Raw genomic sequence first — 6,675 nt, 5'->3', positions numbered from 1 at the left:
TCAAGATTTTAAGTTAATTTTATTTAGTTTTGTTTTTCCTTCCAGTTTTTCAACTTGTCTTTCTTTGTCATTTGCTGTAGATAAGATATTTTCAATGATATTTGTTACCAGGTAGATGAGTCTATTTTTTAAGCAAACTGAGTCTATTTCCTGTTTTTTTTTTTTAGCATATTCTTCGGCTATTCATATTACACATGTTGAATGATGTAGGCCTGTAGCAGTACTCTGCCTTGAAATGTATCTGGAGTACTTTTCCGCAGACCAGCTATTTTGTTTCCTTTTGAACGTTCCGTAAGTCAAGTAACGAGACCATGCTAGTAAATCGTTTGCCACTTGTATACATTGTAAGGTACTTCATCGTAAGCCCATTTACCAAAGTACTGCATCAAAAACTCATTTACTCTCGTATCAAAGGCTGCGCTGAGTTCCAGTAGTATTAATATTGTAAGTTCACCGTTATTAATACATTTCAAGAGCTCTTTCTCTTATGACATAAACTTGTTTTGTTAGTGATTTTTCAGGAAAACTGACAGAACGTTACATTTTCCAGATGTCTGGCAAGTTTCTAATTACCACTGTCCACAAGTTTTGTATCTATTTTTGAAAAAAGTATTTCATAGCTTCACAAATTAAATTTAAATGAGAAAGTCTTGAAATAAGTCTTGGTGCAAAACATATGAGACTTGCACATTTATTTTCTTAGTGTTTAAAACTTATTGCTCTCCAAGGCTTTCAGTGCTTGCTTATGTGACATCAAGCTTTATATAATTATGATCCCGTAACATATCTGTTTTGACACTGTGGTTCTGGTAAGGTGCTAAGGCAGCTCTTCGGTAGAAGTAGTGTGACCGAAAGACTCGCGAAATCCGTTTAAAGGAAAAAATCATTCACGAATAAAACATTCACGATTGCCAAGTCATATTGGAAGAAAGAATATTTCCATATATTTTATTTAAGTGTACCTGATTGATATTATTGTGACATTGCAATTTTATTAACAACTTCCTCTTTTGCCGGTATAAGCTAGACGAGATTTCCCTGAGTGGACAGATTCTCTTTTTACTTTTTACTTGTTTGATGGTTGCAACACTTTTTTCGACGGCGCTGTTACAGTTAGTGATTCCACTAGTATATGGTACGATTACGATTTCTGGGGTTTCTGCTGCCGTTTGTGGTGACTTTGCTCTGCAGAGAAATATCATTTACGAGTACATATCATACAGTGAAATTGCTAACCCAAAATTCTCATTCATTCTGTAAAAAAGATTTTAAATTCTTGATCATATTTTCGACCTATGAAGGCTTTTTTGTGTGTAAGTTTACTGAAAGCGTACATAGACTGTAAATTTTGATAGTTTAGTACATCGGAGTTTCTAGAACTAATGATATTTAAGCTCTTTTGGGTTTAAACCATTAGTAGAGAACGTGTTTAGGAATTTCAGACCAAATGCACATATCATATTTTTAGATCCTGTCTCATAATTAGTCGTGCAATACCCTGTCGTTACCTTCATACAAACATTAAGTAAGTTTACGTCATGCTGATGAACGATTAGGTTGAAGGTTTCATCTAATCATTCATTCTCAGACAGGGCTAAAAATAAATGAATATATATCTATATGTCTGTATGTGTATATATTATTTATATATACAGTATGTATATATATATATACGTATACATTTATTATATTACGTTAGTTTTACTTCAGTTATTGTTTGATATCTCATCGGAGGCGATATATATATATATATATATATATATATATATATATATATATATGTATATAGTGTATATATATATATATATATATATATATATATGTATATAGTGTATATATATATATATATATATATATATATATATATATATATATATATATATATATTGTTAAATATTATTTGATGTCTCATCAGTGGTTTCCCTGAAACCGTCTGCATAAAGTCTAGACCTGGTCTTTCTCTCTTGAGGTTTACTTTCAATTCCAATTACCTCTCTTGAAGCTTTTCCTCAGATACGATTTTGCTATGAATATGATAGAATTGCCAACTAATATTATGGACGCGTCGCCGAACCCTTACAGTGTAATTTGAAGCAATAACATATCTAGCGTTTGTTCCGCACTTGCTCTTATTTTAAATGGTGTTATTTCTTTCGGGCTCGAATTTCTTGCTTTTCAATGATTCGCCTCTCTTCATTCATAATCAAGTGTCAATAACGGCGTTAGAATTAACTACACATTTTGTACTGTGTGGTGGATGGTGTAGCCTGGGAAGATCAGAATACAAAGGGTGATCTGAATTCTGAAAAATCATGCAAAGCATGCGCAAGGAACTAATTGAACGACAGTACTAGAAATTTAATAGTAAGATTGAGGAAGATATTTGACAGAACTCAAGTTTTGATCCAACAGTTCAAGATGCAAGTCAGCTGCTGATAACCGCAGGGGAATAATAATGGAAATATTGCAGAATAAAAGAGTAACAACAATTTCTTAGGTTGGGCAGGTCTCCAAAAATCTTGAAAGACTTTTTCAGTGTATCGGTTTTGCATTATTGTTACTAATAATAGTAGATTTTTAGGAGAGTCTCTCTCTCTCTCTCTCTCTCTCTCTCTCTCTCTCTCTCTCTCTCTCTCTCTCTCCATCGTTTACTGCAATTACTTTGTTATAATGTTCTCCTCACAAACGAGACGGCTTTGACTCGATTCTAACCTAGGTTAACCGAATGTAGGTTGAGGACGATAAAGCCTATTGCGACCTTGTTGACCTAAGCGGTGAATTAAGTCCGTGGTAGTTGGTCGATTGAGGCTGGTTAGATCCACGGTGTAGTAAGAATAAGTAACTTTATCCTAATAGGACTTGCTGAGAACCTTGAGGTTAACGTCCCCTGGAGCCACATCCTTTTTGGGACTTGAAGCTGCCTTCGCAGACCGGGGGCTCCAAGATTTTTTTTTTTTTTTTAGAAATTGACGAAAACCTAGTAAATGTTTACTCTGTGAGCAGAATGTAAAGAAGAATGCGAAAGAAACCGTTAAAAGTTACAGAGAGCAACTTCCAATGACTACCAAATACAGTAACTTACATAGATTAGCTTATCGGCGTCCGAACACTTGGCCTAAACATGGCTTTGATTTAATAATGTCCTTTACCTTACCCTAACTAATACGACCTAACCTAAATTACTGGAAACATGGGTAAGAAATTGCGGGTTCGTCATCCATCTGATTACCGTACCAAGGACTTTAAAAAATCTTCAATTTCTCGAAAAGTGGTTTAGATCTCATGGAAAAATACATTTTCATACGTTGTGAAATGTTCTGAATGTTTTTTTTCTGTAAAGTTTTTCGATATTTTCGGCCATTTCTAGGGTAGCTTATAAACCTTCCCCACTCCTCGCCACCTTCCCTGTCTGCGGACTAACCGCGTATAAGAAGTATATACTGTATATTGAATGCACGAAGTTGCTTGGTACTTATACTTTTTAATATTTCCATTTGGCTGTTGCAGTACATTTGATCACGTGACCCTTGTGACAGTATAGCATATATATATATATATATATATATATATATATATATATATATATATATATATATATATCTCTTTATATATATATATATATATATATTTGTATGTGCGTGATGCTTTATTAAATACAGTGTAATAATATAAAAGGAAGCGGTAAAACCACCTTTGTGTGACAGATCCATGGACAGTATATTCCTGTTATACTCCCCAAATGTAGCCATGAAATACAAATCCCCACTGTAATGTAGCGGATTTAGAGCTCTTAGCCAGAAGATTATTTTTGTAAAAATGGTGGTAATCCACAGAAGGTTTTGATTGCATCATTACAACATATTACCCGTAAATAGGGACACACAAAAACTATGTATATATATATATATATATATATATATATATATATATATATATATATATATATATATATATATATATATATATATATATATATATATATATTATTTACATATATAATATATATATATATATATATATATATATATATATATATATATATTATATATATGTATGTATGTGTGTGTGTTCTTATATACATGAATGTGTGTTATTAATAAGAAAGTGTGCATGTAATTTTAACTTTTGGGAAAGAAGAAATTGTCCTTTCTTTAGAAGAGAAAAATTACCATCTGGATGATGATTGAAGAGATTGGGGATGAACGGTATTGCAGAGTTAAAGTTGAAGGGTTAAAATTATTAAATGAAGTGACTAACTCCTTTGTTTACAATGCGTTATGCAGTTGTATGAGTGATAGTAACTTTACCTCCCTCTTATATTGGAACTAGAGAATGGGGAGAGAGAGAGAGCCTTTCTCGAAATCAGGAATGAGCTTATATTTTGAATTTGTACTATTAGCTATTATATGTTTTACATCTGTATAACAGTCTGGTTTTGCAGTTTTATATATATATATATATATTATGTGTATATATGTATATAAATACATACATACATATATAATATATATGTATGTATTATGTATTTATATATACATACATACATATATATATATATTATATATATGTATGTATGTATGTATGTATGTATGTATGTATGTATATAGGACTCCTATCTCGTGAAGAACAATTTGATGAAAAATACAAACAGAGTACAGGTGTATGGCCGTGAGGAAACTGAAACACCGGAGGGCTAGATGTTTTGCCTTTACTCTCAGGCATTTCCGGCATTTCCAGCAAACTACGTACAATGGAATAAAAGATTACAAAGAAAACTGAGTTTTACAAATTACATCTAAGATTCAAGTGGCATGTAACCATTTTAATGCAGTACATTGAGTGAGATACTAATAAGGTCTTTCTTATTTTTCAGTGACTAATTACTTCATCGAGGGGGTTCTTATTCAATTTTGAGTAAGTACTACTGGGGCTTAATATGTTTTCCATTTTTTGAAAAGCAAGTTGCATTATCCATTATAACTTCAATATTTGATTTGCCGGCCTTAATGGTGTGGATGATTTAATCACTTCTTAGTTCAGTCAGTGAATTCTTCAACTGTTTGGATAAATTTAATCTTATTAGGAAATTTTAATATCGAATAGATATTACTGGTAAGATTCATTCTGAACCACACCTTTCAAGGGTTCAAATGTATGTATGTGTACACACACACATTATATATATATATATATATATATATATATATATATATATATATATATATATATATATATATATATATATATATATATATATATATATATATATATATAAATATATTATTATATACCTTATATAATATTGCATACTTGATCAGTATCTTTTTTTATGCAAACGTTTCTTCAGAAAGCACTTCTCTAGATAGATGTTAGGTGATTCGTTTTTGTTACAATTTTATTTTTGCTGCTGAAGAATCCATGTGAGAAAGGTAACAGTATTTTCATTTAAAATGATTCCACGTTCTTTAAAACACAGTTGATGCCCCTTCGTTTCAAAATTCTGATGCTGAGTTCAAAATACATGAAATCGAACCTTGCGTGAGCCACCCAATGATCTCAGGTGGATGAAGTGGCTCATGTGCGATCATTGGACCGTAGCGGTAGTCATATATTTACTCAAATTTTAAAGGCTTTTCCTTTTTTCATTTTAAAAACCTTCCTGTTTCAAGTTCTTTTCATTTGTAATTCCATTTTAGTGCATCAGATTAGTGAGACAGGAAAGACTGTATGTTATTTTTATTTTTAGCTATGGCCCTTACACTTGTGGTGATTAAATGATAGTGACATTTATTATTAACTCTACCCCTTTTCTCTTGCATTCCCTGGTTCCAATTACAGCTTGCCTCTCATCTTATTATTAATTCTTATATATTGGCCAATTTTATTTTCAACACTACGAGTTTTTTTTTTCTTCCGTTGCGTAACTTACAATTGCCTCTCGGTAATTAGACCCGGGTTCGAACCTCAGCCTCAGCACTCATGGCAATTTTGAAGTTAATTCTGCATTACGTATTTTTGTAAGTCGTGGGTTCTGATTCAATAGTCAGTAAGACCAGTAGCTGAATGACTTGCATTTCTGCCTTGCCTCGTCTGAATTGAAATTTTCTCAGTTTCCAGATTCTTATAGTCTTCACTTTTATTAGAACCAAGATCAGCCGTTTCCTTCAGAGTAAAATCCGGCTTCTCTCTCTCTCTCTCTCTCTCTCTCTCTCTCTCTCTCTCTCTCTCTCTCTCTCTCTCTCTGTTCCCTGATTCTTATAGTCTTCACTTTTATAAGAGCCAAGATCAGCCGTTTCCCACCGGGTAAGATCCGGATGTTATTGTCTGCTCTCTCTCTCTCTCTCTCTCTCTCTCTCTCTCTCTCTCTCTCTCTCTCTCTCTCTCTCTCTCTCTCTCTTCTTAAACGAATAGAATAGGACATTGAGATGAGATGCCTGTCTCTTCAGCCTTCTCATTAAAAAAAGATATTTTTCTCTTATATTGATTCAAATATTGTTATTAAGAATCATATTTTATGTATTTATATTTTATTGGGAAACTTCAATATCAGTAACCAGTGGTATTGCGACTTCAGAATAATGTTAATCAATAGGTTAATCCCATCCTATTGTGTAATCCTTTGAAATCTGATTCATTTTCCTTCAGCTAGCGTGTTTCAAATGTATTTTAAATCAT

The 6,675-nt window shown here is 32.4% G+C and overlaps 1 long non-coding RNA gene across 1 annotated transcript in view; it reads left to right on the top strand.

Moving 5' to 3' along the window:
• Nucleotides 1-6,675, top strand: part of LOC136840509 (uncharacterized) — a 275,415-nt gene that overhangs the window by 151,525 nt on the left and 117,215 nt on the right. The window contains exon 3 of the long non-coding RNA XR_010853624.1: nucleotides 4,874-4,914. This is a non-coding gene — a long non-coding RNA (uncharacterized lncRNA). The remainder of the gene's footprint in view (nucleotides 1-4,873; nucleotides 4,915-6,675) is intronic.

This window comes from Macrobrachium rosenbergii, chromosome 7, assembly GCF_040412425.1.
Source record: "Macrobrachium rosenbergii isolate ZJJX-2024 chromosome 7, ASM4041242v1, whole genome shotgun sequence".
In the NCBI taxonomy this organism is placed as follows: domain Eukaryota; kingdom Metazoa; phylum Arthropoda; class Malacostraca; order Decapoda; family Palaemonidae; genus Macrobrachium; species Macrobrachium rosenbergii.
Note: the sequence above shows the minus strand (reverse complement) of the source record. Positions and strands in the feature narration are given on the sequence as shown.